The sequence below is a fragment of the Nicotiana tabacum genome, chromosome 16 (genome assembly GCF_000715075.1).
Source record: "Nicotiana tabacum cultivar K326 chromosome 16, ASM71507v2, whole genome shotgun sequence".
Lineage (NCBI taxonomy): Eukaryota > Viridiplantae > Streptophyta > Magnoliopsida > Solanales > Solanaceae > Nicotiana > Nicotiana tabacum.
Window position 1 is genome coordinate 95,202,842 of NC_134095.1, and position 14,092 is coordinate 95,216,933.

The following is a 14,092-nucleotide window of genomic DNA, read 5'->3' on the forward strand; positions in this document are numbered from 1 at the left end:
AATTGGAGAACTGTTTTTGTTTGTGTTTACTGCTTAACGACTTATAGGTTTAAAATCAGTAAGAAAACTGATTAGGACCTTACTATCGAGTTTATAAAATACAAAGTTGCATATTTCTGTTCATTGACATCCACTTAGATATCCTGTTTAGGTCTTTTCTCTAATAAAAACTGCTCATGTTTGTGTTTGAGACGTGCTGCTTATGTGCATTACTTGTGGAGGTAAATCTGGGCCTCTTAACTGCTTCTTTCTGCATTTATCTATTAAGTCCTATGCGTTCTTGCCTGTCACCTAGAATTTTTTCCTTTTCAAGCACCTTAGGGGTTGTCTAGAACTGCTCAGATTTAGAGGTCCTAAAATACCTTTAGGGCCACGAGGAAGGGACGGGTAGTGCACGCATAGGACATTGTCAAGGTTACTAGAACGCTTTAGGCTATGACCAAGGGGAGGGATTTGGGTAGAATAGGATATGATGCCTACACGCTAATGTCACGTGTAGCCCATCATTGAGGAGTGTTTACCGGATATTGTGTGGGGTAATCCTATAGGCTAACCAACCTAGGACCCCTCCTTCCCAAAACCCTTTTGGCTTATATTTTTTCTATATGAACACAATTTTTTCAAGTCTTTCCTTTGTCTCATTGTTTGAGTCATGTAATGTCCAGACCTGCTCTTATTTGTAATTATGTGTTAAAGGACTAGTTCATAAGTATAAGTTCGGTTGGGACCCACTATTGTGGACCGATAGGGGTGCCTAACACCTTCCCCTCAAGGTTATTTCAAGTCCTTACCCTAAATCTCTGGAATGCAAACCAATCCAAGAGTTAATCACTCTGGGTGCCCTAACGCACTATAATCCGTTAGGTGTCGACTCTTCAAATACCTAATTCCCAAAAGGAAACAAGTTATTTCCCCCATGAATGTCGAAACCCGAACTTTCCCTGCGGAGGAAAAAGGGGGCACGATAGGAGGGAGCTCTACCTCTGGGCACTTTGTTTTGGGAGGGAATCTCCCATCAAAAAAGACCCCCAACATTTGAGGTTATCGGAAATATGCTTCGAAGTTCATTTCTTTAATAGGGGAGGAGCACCTTGAGTTAGTGAGGAAGGCTTGTGGATGGGGGAGAAAAGGTAGCATTAGGGGTAGTTTCCCTGGAGGAGAGCTACATGGACCATGCCGAGGGATTTTTGAATGTATACATGTACCCCATTACGATGGGCCCCGTTGATGGGGTTGTGCTCGACTTCTATCGAAAGTACCAGGTTATCTTGGTGTAGATTCACCGGTCATTTTGGCGGATAGTATTGATGATGAGGTTCTTTGCCGAAGACGCAGGTCTTGAATTCACTATTTCACCTCATCAGGCTATATCGACCTTTTTATAATTGAGGCCTACTGACCCTGCGATACTGATCCACTATGCCTTTCATTGTTGACAACGAAAAAGATGGAAATCGGGGGTGGATGAGCTGATTTGTTCGGATATTGAATGTCGATATTATTCTAGTGGAGTTTCTGCCATTTCATGAGGAATGGAATTTTACACGTAAGTGGTACATTCGTGCCTTCTTAGTTTTGTTTATGGTGAAGGCTGGCTTTGTAAATGCACCTTCTTTTCATTTTCTACAGCGATTTCGTGAATGCCGGGCGAGGTTCCCGATCTGAAAGATTGGGTTCGGAAGTTGGCGACCCACTCGACTTACAATGAGTGTTAGTGGCGAGCTTTATCTAATGATAGGTAGGAGGCAAAACACCACGGTAGGTTCTATGTGATTCGCTCCCCCCTTTTCTCTCGGAAAGGTGCTTTTTCTTTCTGCGTACTAACTTTGTCATCATAGGAATTGGGGAGTCCCTCAAATCGAGGTCATACCCTTTAGGAGAGGGAGAAAGATTGCCAGATTCCGGGCTAAAGAATGATAACAACAAGCAAGAAATGCCTTTGCAGGGCGACGGTGCTCAAAGCAAAACGAACCCAAACTGGGGGCTTGGAGAGGATGTATTGACTGAGCCTACTTCACCCATGATTTCTGGTATTGGAAAGGCAGTTTCTCCTCCATTGCCGTCTTCTTTTTCCGTCAAAGGTACTTCGAGGGATACTCAAAACTCGGGATCGTATACACCGAGAGATCGTATCCAAATCTAGGTCGGCTCTTCTGGGGATGAGGGAGACATACTAGCAGATGTGCGCTCGACCTTCAAGGAAGCTTAGCGGCTTCATTCTCTGGTGATTTTTGGCACAGGCCCTTTGAGTTTCGCGTCTTCCCTTTCTTATTGAGTTTTCTTTTAAAGGCCTTTGACAAGCTTAAGTCTGAGCTGCTTTGCCGTGAAGCCAGGCTGCGGAAGGCCTTGGATGGGGAGAAATACCTTAGTCTCCTTTGCGACGAAAGGGAAGTCGAGTTGGCATGCTTACGGTATGAGGTGAGTCGGAGCTTGAATTATGAGAGCTACCTGAAGGGACATGTAATTTTTGTTCCGAGGGAGTGTGTGTTCCTTCTTCTAGCTCCTGAGACTCATGTTTCATTTATTTCAGTTGCAAAAAAGGATGGAGGATCTAGAGTGCCTTCGGAATGATGTTGGCCGAGCCAGGCGCGAGAATGATGAGTTAAAGGCTCACACGGACATTCAGGCTTTGGCGGAGAAGGGTGCTCTAGATAAAGCTTTTGCCCTTGAGGTTCAACTTCGCTTAGCTCGTGATAATAGCTTGATTTGAACATATATGATTACGAAGCTCGAGTTTGAGATTTTGAAGATAAAGGCCGAGGTTGTGGACGCTCGGGCTAAAGCTGCAATGAGCAGAACTAAGGCTGACCAGAAAGTGGCGGTCTATTTGAAGGACACTGCCGATGCTCAAACTGAGCTGAGAAGGACTCTTGATCGTGAGGGCAGGAGCAAGGAATATGCTCGGTGCAAGTCTCGTAGGGAAACCTTCGAGGAGATTCATGCGAGGGGCTTTGACCTCTCAGAAGAGGTGAAGCGGGTGAGGCAGACGAACGTGGCGCTAAGTCACTTCTGTCCGATGCCAAGGATAGCGAGGATGAGGCCGATGGGCCATAGTCCCCAAGGGGGATGTAGATTTCCTTTTCTGATTTTGTACATAGTACTTTCAAAGTATGTTGTAAATGGAGCTTGTATTTTTTTCGCATGTATGTATAAAGAGGAAACCTCACGGTTTTGTTTCTCCTGCATTCCTATTTGCCTCGATTTTAGCCAGATGAACTGGTCTTTAAGTTTAGAGGAATCCTTAGATTCGTGGTATGGACCAGGGGCTCATTAGGTTGGCCCGTAGGCTTTTACGCACTTGGTCGATGCAACCTTTCAATGTAAGCCGGCGTTTGAGCTCTTATGCTTGTGCTTTTAGGCATATTTAGTTAACTATTTTAGGTTCAGTCTCCTAGTTGGGTATCGACTCGAGCTTATTCGACCCTCAAGTTTTTGAATTTGGAGCTGGCCCTTAGGCTCTTACGCATTGGGTCTGTACGACCTTTTGCATATGCTGGCGACATTGGCTCTTACGCATTTGGGTCGTTGTGACCTTTTGTGTGGGCTGGCAACAATGTCTCTTATGCCTTGGGTCGATGCGACCTTTTATGTGGGCTGGAGATAATGGTTCTTACGCCTTGGGTCGATGCGACCTTTTATGTGGGCTAGCGACAATGGCTCTTACGCCTTGGGTCAATGCAACCTTTTATGTGGGCTAGTGATAGTGGCTCTTACACCTTGGGTCAATGCGAACTTTTATATGGGCTGGCGACAGTGGCTCTTACGTCTTGGGTCGATGCGACCTCTAATATAGGCTTTATTTTTCCCTCGTTAAGGACTTTTTGAATAATGTTTGCCTAACTCTTCGACGATTTAATAAAAAACCTCGATTGTGAGTCGTTATATGGCGATGATCGAGCACCTTGGGAGGTTTGGCTCGGAGGCTGAGTATCTTGAAGCCAGTATTTAGGAGCTGACATGGCCGAAGCTCTTTTGCCTATGTCGAGGGTAGCCTGTTTAACCGATTCTTCCGAAGTATATTTCAAGTAATTGAAAGCCTGTGATTTATAGCGACGGTTGGGCATCCCCGAGTCGCATTAGTTTGGCTGGTACAACCTTGTGACCGTAGTTATTCATGTTTGGCCGGAGCCTTTAAGTCCCGAGTGAAGTAGTTTCGGCATCTATATCGAGGGTATTCCTTTTTAGGGGTCTTACAAGTTCGATATATAGCCTAAACTTTGAGAACGGGTTTATGCCTTTAGTAAGGTCTTGCAAGTTTTACATGCCTTTGAGGTCTTATAGTTTTGGATACTTGGTACAAGTATGGTTCATGCCTTGCTTAAGGTCTTATAGATATTGTCACTTGGTACAAGTGTGGTTCATACCTTGCTTGAGGTCTTATAGATATTGTCACTTGGTACATGTGTGGTTCATGCCTTGCTTGATGTCTTACAAATTTTGTTGTTGCCTTGTACAAGTCTTATGAGACCGAGGCTGCCCGCATGTGGTCTTATGGCCTTGGGCTTTGATAAGTTGATGGAGATGGCGATTGACGGCAGTCCCTGAGTCGTTGAGAGTTTCTTGACCCGGGAGCCATTACTTGTAAACTTGGTATTGCCTCATTGAGGGCTTACGATTTCAGAATTTTTGACCTGGAGGTCATGTGGCATTGAGTTTTCAACGCCAGTCCCCGAGTGTTCGGGACATTTTTTGGCTCTGGAGCTATTTTGTGCTCTTGTTGTTGCCCCATTGAGGGCTTACGAGCTCGAAGCTCCGACCCGGGGGCTGCATTATTGTGAGTTGTTGACGCTAGTCCCCGAGTGTTCGGGATGTTTATTGATAAAGGAGCCGTTTTTGAAAAAAATGTCGATTTCCTTTCATTACTTGGTATAAGTATACATGTTTTTGCTGTTACGGGCTTGGTTGTTCTATGCGAACATGATTCGTTCGACCGTTTGGCTTCTCCGAGTAGGTGACCTTCCGGGGGATGCCCCCAAGTGTTCGAGGTTGATTGCAAGAGAAGCCTTGAATACTTGTTGAGTCTTCCTTAGGTAGCATATGGATGTTGCCCCATTAAAACCTTGCCAGTAAACCCTTTTTGGGATAAAAACCTGGTCAAAGGAAAAGAGTGCAACGCATGCTTTTGAAACCTAAGGCCTTCGAGTTGGAGAGTGCTTTGGCCATTTTGATCGGATACTTGCACTCAGGTCAATGTAGAATGTAACTGAAAGAGAAAGGAGATGGTTATACCTTAGTGTAGAATGTGTCAGGGATGTTTCGAGCCCTGATATGTAACATGCCAAATTCCATGTCATCGAGGGAGACATGAGGTACAACGCCTTGCTTGGAAGGCCATGGATGCACTGCATGAGAGTAGTACCATCCACCCTTTATCAAATGATGAAATTCCCGGCGAAGGATGGGATTAAGACCGTCTACGGGGAACAGCAGGCGGCGAGAGAAATGTTCATGGTGCACGATGTGGCCCCAACACCGATACCTCCACCTTCAAAGGAGCCAAAGGATAAGCAAATAGTAAAATAGCGATAACAAGCTACACTCTCAACTATTCCCGACTAAACAAAGCAGGGGACCGTGTCACGTCCTCATCACAAGTGACTAAAGGTTGTGCCGTCCACGTTGACTGGGAGGGTAATTTCCCCTTTCATTGTTTCGCTCGCCATGTTGAATCCGTTGAGCACTCGAGAGGTGGGTACGATTTGGTCAAGCAGTACGAGCTGCTCTACTACCCTCGACCTGATAATGTTGTCCGAGCTACCTGGATCCACAAATACACGTTTAATTTGAAATGTATTTACGAGAAAAGAGATTACCAGTGCGTCGCTGTGAGGCTGAGACAAGGTCTCGATGTCCTCGTCGTTGAATGTTAGAGCATCCTCGGGTATGTATCCCCGAGTTTGCTTTTCTCTGGTGATGGATATTTTTGTTTTTCTCATCATGGGCTCATGTGGGGCATCGATGCCTCCCAAGATCACATAGATGACATGTTGTGGCTCATTCGTTTCGTTCTTCTTGGCTAACTCTCTTTCCCGGAATTGATTTTTGGCCCGATCACTGAGGAACTCTCAAAGGTGACCTTTACTGAGTAGTCTGGCTACATCTTCTCGGATTTGATGGCAATCCTCGATACTGTGACCGTGCATGTTGTGGAATTCACACACTAAGTTATGATTTCTTTGCGAAGGGTCTGATTGCACAGGCCTAGGCTACCTGGCATATCTGATTTTACTGATGGTAAACACGATGTCTGATATATCGACATTGAAGTTGTATTCTAACAAGCGAGTTGCCTCCGTTGGCCCTGTGTGCCTATCAAATCTGGCTCTATTGACGAGTGCCCGAAAATTCTGGCCTCGGTACATCCTTTGGTCATTGCAGGGTATGTTATGCCTCGGGGCGTTTCTCCTGTCGTTGGTGTATGGCCGGTACCTTTATTTGTTAGGCTTTGGCTCCTTTGCCAGAAGTCTGCTTGGGTATACCGAGATCGAGGGGGCTCCCAGTTGGTCATCCTCGACCCTAATTTTTGATTGATATCGTTTGTGAACGTCATTCAACCAGATTTTGTTTCAGCTGCTTCGAAGCCACCGAGCTTCGTTCATTCAGACCTTGAGTGAAGGCCCGTACTGTCCAGTCGTCGGAGACTGGTGGTAGTTCCATTCGTTCCATTTGAAAGCGAGATACGAACTCTCACAGCATCTTGTTCTCCCTCTGCTTGATCTTGAAGACGTTGGATTTCCTTGTTGCTACTTTGATAGTACCGGCATGTGCCTCTATGAAAGAATCTGCCAGCATGGAAAATGAGTCTATAGAGTTAGGAGCTAGGTTGTGATACCACATCATGTCCCCTTTCGAAAGTGTTTCCCCGAACTTCTTTAGCAAGACGGACTTGATCTCGTCATCCTTTAGGTCATTGCCCTTCACTGCACAAGTGTAAGCAGTAACGTGCTCATTGGGGTCAGAGGTTCCATTGTATTTCGGAAGGTCTGGCATTCTGAACTTCTTTGTAATGGGTTTTGGAGCCGCTTCCTCTGGGAACGGCCTTTGTATAAACTTCTTTGAATCCACACCTTTCAGGATCAGGGGTGCGCCCGAATTTGGTCGAACCTGGAGTTGTAGGTCTCGACCTTTTTGTCGTTGGCTTCTATCTTCTTCTCGCCCGATTCGATCCTCTTTGTGAGGTCCTTGAGCATCTTTACGATGACGAGGTAGGCTGCCGACCCATTGTTGTTTGATCTCTCTGGCGCCTGCTCGGCTGGGGGAGCCGTCCCCGGCACTACCGTGCTGGGAGTTTTCTGGTGGCTTTGCAGTTGAGCAATCGCTAGCGGTTGTGCCTGCAATATTTCAAAAACAACATGAAGGCTAACCTCCCATTTTTCCTGAGCCGGGGTTTCTTGAGCTTCTTGTTGCTCTCCTTGGTGCATGCTCATGTTGGTGTGGGAGCTTACATCGATGTGTTTAGCATCGCATGAGACTGCATCCACGGGAATTGAATCTGGTGCGTTTTCAGGGTTTCGTGGTGGCACACCAACACCTGGAACATCCACACCATTCTCTCCATGGTTCTCGAGATTATTGTTTACTGAGTCAATCATTTTGACCTGAAATCAAAAATCTTGGGCAAGAAAAAGTGTGAAAAATAACTTGCGTTGTGTAGTAAAACCATCAAGAAAATAATCACTATTATTTTTAGCCCCACGGTGGGCGCCAAACTGTTTATCGTGAAAATGGTAATAACAATTAAATTTGATTTAGTGGTTCTAAAAATACGTGATCTATTTTTATGCTAGTTGTTAAACAGTTGGTGCTATGTGAAAGACTTAGAAACGAGATAAGAGCTTGAAAGCAAGGTGATAACCAAACCGAATGATCAATAATCGGAGCCTCGAGCTTGCCTATTCGAGGGCCTTGGGGTCGAGTCTGAAGCTTGGTTGGGAGCTATCGAGGGGCAACTAACAGTTATAATAAATCAATGGCGGCCCTTTATGGCCAATAATAAGCAATAAATGATAAATAATAAATAGAACACAATAAATATAAGCAATACATGGAGTAAGGAGATCAAGATAATGTGTTAGAGAGCAGAGAGAGTGTTCTTGTGTGTTTGGTATTGAGCAACAGATATTTAAAAAATGACAAGGATCCCCTTTATATATGAGGAGGAATCCCAACATAGTACAAGTGCATTTATTACAAAGATATGGGGATGGGACAGCTAGTTGACGCCATGATTCGGGTCTGAATTTAGCTCACTAGACTTTGTCAGCCCTAGTTGTGTACCTCAGGAACTCCCAACTTTCTCTCTATATTCGTCGGTCTATACTGCTCCGAGGTCGATCATCGATGTCCCCCGAGGGATGAAACTCGACCGTGGTTTTGAGCCTTCGAGATGTCGTAACGATGGAAAATTGGACCCTCCAATTTTACCATATACACAGAGTTTAGCCTTACACAGGAAGAGGAGACATGGCTTAGTCTCATGCAATAGAAGGCAATGCTTAGCCTTATGCAGTTGAGGAGGTAGGGCTTAGCCTCATTCTAGATTTGAGACAAGGCCCAGTCTCATACAAAGAGAAGGTAATGCTTAGCCTTATGCAATTGGGGAGACAATGCTTAGTCTCATACAAAGAGAAGGCAATGCTTAACCTTATGCAAATAGTGAGGCAGGGCTTAGCCTCATTCAAGATTTGAGATAAGGCTTAGTCTCATGCAAAGAAAAGGCAATGCTTAGCCTTATGGAAATAGGGAGGAAAATACAAAATTTGAGACAAGGCTCAGTCTCATGCAAAGAGAAGGCAATGCTTAGCCTTAAGCAATTGAGGAGACAATGCTTAGTCTCATGCAAAGAGAAGACAATGCTTAGCCTTATGCAAATAGGGAGGTAGGGCTTAGCCTCATGCAAGATTTGAGACAAGGCTTAGTCTCATGAAAAGAGAATTTTATGCTTAGCCTTATGCGATTGGGGAGACAATGCTTAGTCTCATGCAAAGAGAAGGCAATGCTTAGCCTTATGCAAATGGGGAGGCAGGGCTTAGCCTCGTGCAAAATTTGAGACAGGGCTTAGTGTCATGCAAAGAGAAGGCAATGCTTAGCCTTATGCAAATAGGGAGGCATGGCTTAGCCTCATGCAAGATTTGAGATAGGGCTTAGTCTCATGCAATGGGCAAATAGCAAATAGGAGTAGAATATTTCTTAGCTGGAGATATATTTGCGCTTGGCGGTCTGGTTGTTATGTAGGTAATGATTTTAAGGCGCACGTACTTGTGGTTATTCTTTGTCCCTGCATTCAAAGAAAAATTGTGAGTTTTGTGGGGGAGGTTGGTTCGTGCCTTTGTCTGCTTGCTTTGCTTTGCTTTGCTCTGGAGACCCTGTTCGAGTTACCTTGGTAACACCTGGCTGCCATAGAAATAAAGTTTTCAAAAAAATATGCACTTATTGATGAAATAGAATCATTTTAGAAAACATAGTGGTATATAATATCAAGTAAATTAGATGAACTAATGACTGCAACACTTTTAGAGACATTGCAGCTTCTTTGCGTTAGAATTTTGAGGGTCCTCCTCAAAATTCTACCCCGGTTTAGTAAGTGATCCTTCGGCTATCCTGCATGTGACGAAGTTTGTTGGATCCGTTCCAAAATTTTGAGAAGTGCCCCAATTACTTTACCGATTTCTGACTATCTTACACATGATGATGTCGGCTGGACTTGCTCCGGAATTCTGAGGGTCCTCCTCAAAATTTTGCTCCAGTTTCTAGTTCTGGGAAGATGAGGATTTTATTAAGATGTGACCGAACCCACAGGGCTTCCTACGTATCCTCTCTTAAACGAGAATCAGGTTAACCGTAGTTTTGTTACATCAAATAAAGGAATGTAAATAATCTAAACATAGTATCTTTTGACTGCATCTGAATTGATAGGTTTTGGCCAAACTTCTCCGTCCATCTCTGAAATTATGAGTGCTCCTCCTGTTAGTACCCTATGAACCATATACGACCCTTGCCAATTGGGTGAAAGCTTTTCTTTGGCTTCATCTTGATGTGGAAAGATTCGCTTCAGCACCAGCTGCCCTGGTGTGAATTGTCTTGGTCTGACCCTTTTGTTGAAGGCTCTAGACATTTTGTTCTGATAAAGCTGACCATGACACACTACATTAATTCTTTTTCCATCTATGAGGGCTAGTTGCTCATAGCGGCTCCTTATCCATTCTGCATCACTGAGTTCAGCTTCTTGTATGATCTTTAAAGAAGGAATTCCTACCTCGGCGGACATGACAGGTTCGGTAGCGTAAACCAGAAAATAGGGAGTTGCCCCAGTTGATGTGCGGACTGTGGTACGGTATCCCAATAAGGCGAATGGTAACTTCTCGTGCCATTGCTTGTAACTTTCTACCATTTTCCTCAGTATCTTCTTGATGTTCTTGTTGGCAGTTTCCACGACTCCATTCATTTGAGGCTTGTATGGTGTGGAATTTTTGTGCTTGATTTTAAAAGTTTCACACATGGCTTTCATCAGATCATTGTTGCGATTGGCAGCATTATCAGTGATGATGGACTCGGGAACCCCGAACTGACAAATAATACGATCCTTGACAAAATTTGCGAGTCTCTTTGATGGTTTCAGAATCTCCCAAATTGATTGCCTCAGTTTCGTCCAGGTTGGACTTAGGTTTGTTCTCAAAATTCTCAACTTCTCTGATAACTTCCTTAGGTATCTCATCCTCTTCTTCCGAGTCACTATCCTTATGTTGCATTGTCTCATTACATGTCATAGTCGTTGGTTCATCAAGGTGAGAAATAGTAATGTTGTAGAAGAAAGATATGAAAGATAACGATAATAAAACATCAAATTATTTGATAAATGCTGAAATGTTAAACAAAATATCATCTGAATGACTCCAAAAAAATAAAATACTGAAAGGAAGATATTTAAAAAAACTAAATGCTCAATAAGACTTTTTTTCAAATAGCATTAGTAGCCATGCTACCCCGAGACTCATCTGGCCCTTGATGGCGTGGTGGTCCAGTTCTTGAGAAATGCTCCACTCTCCACCGCCTGAATGGTAAGGTCTTCCTCCTACTCCTCCTCTTCAACTATCACATCCATGTCTTCGTCTTCTAGAAATAGGTTCCTTAGCCCAGCCAAAGCTTCCTCTTCTTCAGATCCCCATATTGTATCGGCCTGATGAAAGGTCTAACTCAGATGCGGCACTGGCTGCTCAAGAGGGTAATAGGGACCACGTTATGGTGACAACCAATCATCATATTCTTTCTATGTATACGGATATCCGAGCCCAAAATTTTTACCATGACGTTTCAACTGTATTGGTTAGTAATGCCCTGGAGTTTCTTCCCAAGCCCTTTGCTGGGTTCATACCTTGACCACGCCAGTATGATTTCTATTTTGCTACTCCACCATTTATCTTTCTCAATTGCATTGACACGCTTGATGCGATGATAAGTTTCTCCACCCAGCTTTCTTTTATTCTCGACAACCGGGACAGTTTGACTGGTTTAAATGGGATTACTTCCATCTCCGTGAATGATTACCTCCTGATGGTTCCATTCAAACTTCACAGCCTGGTGTAGCGTAAAAGCCAAAACTCTAGCGGCATGTATCCAAGGTCATCCCAGTAAAAGATTGTACGTAGTAGATATGTCTAATACCTGAAACTCAACATCAAATCAAGTCGGGCCCATAGGCAAACAAAGGTTAGTTTCCCCAATTTTGGCCCTTTGAGACCCATCAAATGCCTTCACATTCACACTTCCTGCTCGTATCTCATGGAAATCCTTACCAAACCTTTTCAGAGTAGTCAATGGACAAATGTTGAGGCTTGAACCCCTATCTATTAAGACTCTAGCAATGAATTTGTCCTCAAACTGTACTGTGATGTGTAGTGCTCTGTTGTGACTTAGTCCTTCAGGTGGTAATTCATCTTCGTGGAAGGTGATCTTGTGGCTTTCTAGTACTTGCCCTACCATGTTGGCCATCTCTCATTGGTGATGTTGTTAGGCACATAAGCTTCATTCAACACCTTCATCAGAGCATTCTTATGTGCCTCAGAATTTTGCAGCAATGACATGATGGATATCTGGCCAGGAGTCTTGTTCAGATGATCGACGACAAAGTATTATCTTGCCTATACTTTCCTCCAGAGATCATCTGGACCAGTTTCAATGACGGGTTGCTTGGTAGTAGCTTCCTCCCAAATTTTTGGGTGTATAGATCCTTCAAGTTCTGGTCATCCCCTGTGCAGCACCGTATTCTTCCATTTTTGCTTTTCCTTTTCTCCTAGCTTTGGCAACGTAATCCCAAGGTATGGCATTGGACTTGAAAAGTGGTGCGGATGCTACCATCACAATGAAGGGTGTGGATACTTCTACTTCAAATGGAGTAGGTGTAGTTGCAGGTGTTGTTACTTCAATTTCAAAGGGGAGTGATGTGGCTACTTCAACTTCGACCAGTGGTTGTACCTGTACCACAATAGGAGTGAGTGTGACTGCAGTTTTAGGGTCATCACCTTCCCGAATAAGCCCAATCGACCCTTCAGGATCCCATTCTTCATCAGTTTTTATCACATTTACTCCTTCACCCCTATGATCTGGGAGGGATTGTTGCGAATATTTGGTGCGGCTTCCTTTGCTTGTATGACTTTGGTATTAATCAGGGTTTAATCTTGTCTTTCATAGTGTGGCATTCATCAATAGTATGCCCTTTCATGCCAGAATGGTACGCACATGTTTTGTTTGGGTTGACCCACTGGGAGGAGTTTTCCATGGCAATAGTAGGAATAGGGGTAACATATCCTGCAGCCTTCAATCTTTCATATAGTTGGTCGATGGGTTCAGCAATAGGGGTGTATTGTCTGGGCGGCCTGCGATCGAAATTGGGTCTGGGTTTTTGATAGTTTTGACGGGTTAGAGGTGAATGGTAATAATCTGGATGGGTGTTATAAGTGTGATAGGCGGTGACAGGTTAAGAATATCTGGGAGGTGAAGGTTGGTATGTGGGTGGAGGTGTTTGGTATGTAAGTGGATATTTTGGACCTTGGGCCACCATCACGTCCCCTACTTCTTTCTTCTTCGATATACCCCCTAATTGTAATGCTTTGTTCGTAGCTTGCAATGCCTCAAAATTGGTTACCATCCCACTCTTGATCCCTTCTTCAATCCTTTCCTCGAGTTTGATGATGTCAGAGAATTTGTGATTTTTGATACCCATTAACTTTTCATAGTATTGTGGATCCTAGGCCCTGACGAAGAATTTGTTCATCTGCTCTTCATCTAGTGTTGGCCTGACCTTTGCAACTTCTGACCTCCATCGAGTAGCATACTCACGGAAAGTCTCTGTTGGTTTCTTCTTGAGATTCTATATGTAGAAGACATCCGATGCATTCTCTATGTTAAACCTGAATCGGTCCATGAAGTCTGATGCCATGTTTACCCAATTGACCCATTTCTTGTGATTTTGACTTATGTACCAAGATAGGGCGCCTCCAGTGAGACTCCTCATGAACAGCTTCATGCAAATCCTTTCATCTTTCCCAACTCCCACGAGCTTATCACAATATGTTCTCAAATGTACCTTTGGGTCACCCGTTCTATCAAACATCTCAAACTTAGGAGGTTTGTAACCCTCCGGCAGTTTCACGCCTAGCTAAGTGCATAGATCCTCATAATTCAGATCTTCAATTCCTTTGCCTCCTTCAACACCCTAGACTCGGCTTGTGAGCTTCCTGAGCTCCTCCGCCATGTTCTTAATGAGCAGGTGTTTCTCGGCAGATTCTGGAGTGTACGAGATTGGCTGAGTAGAGTGGGGTAAGGTTTCTATGTATATGGGATTATTTTGGTGGTTGCCAGGGTTGGAGTGTAGTGGTGATCATTAGTTGAATTTTGCGGGTCGGGGATAGGTTGTGGGGTATTCTGAGGAGTATGGTAAGTGGTTTGTAGATATTGAGTAGGAAGATGTTGGTGTTGAGGAGGAGTGGGTATTGGTGGAGGATTAGGATTTTGGGGAGGTGTTGCGTATTGATGGGCTGCGGGAGTTTTTGTGGATGTTGGTTTGGTGTATTTTGAGGAGGTGCTGGGTTTTAGG